We start from the raw sequence: 606 nt of genomic DNA on the forward strand, positions 1-606 counted from the left end.
ATATCTCTGCGTTCAGGGCCCTGGCGGCCGTCGGAGCGGGCAGGCGCTGGCGGGTGGCCCGTGGTGATGGCCGGCAGTGACACAGGGACAGCACGGCTTCGTGGGCTTCCATGGAACTGTCACGTGCTAACAAGGATCTCCGTGGAAATAGACACTGCTGTAATAAATCCTTCATGTCAGATGACACCACCTGCACGACTGAGCTTCAGGAGTGGACCAAGAGCAGGAGAAAAGGGAGAACAATGCTCCGTTTGAAGTTTTGGGGAAATCTAAGGGGAATAATGGAGTGCTTGTGAGATGGCTCGTTCACATCCAAGCCTGGCAGTGAGACCCCCACGCTCTGACTTCGCATCAGGGCTCTGACTTCACAGTGACATCCAACTTGGTCTGGGCATCAACCTCACACAGACGTGCAGCCTCACCGTGTCTCACCTGCCATGGGAGGCCTGATGGTCTCATGGAACACGTGTGCGTGCTCCGGGACGTGAGTGCTCCAGGGCTGGAGCTGCCGGTGTGCCCGGAGGGGAGCTCGGTGCTGCTGCTGCAGCCGTGAGGACGCCGATCCTCGGCCGATGCCTGGGGCTGCCCAGGGCTCTGGGCACGGCC

Source organism: Corvus brachyrhynchos, unplaced genomic scaffold (genome assembly GCF_000691975.1).
Source record: "Corvus brachyrhynchos isolate BGI_N302 unplaced genomic scaffold, ASM69197v1 scaffold45, whole genome shotgun sequence".
In the NCBI taxonomy this organism is placed as follows: Eukaryota; Metazoa; Chordata; class Aves; order Passeriformes; family Corvidae; genus Corvus; species Corvus brachyrhynchos.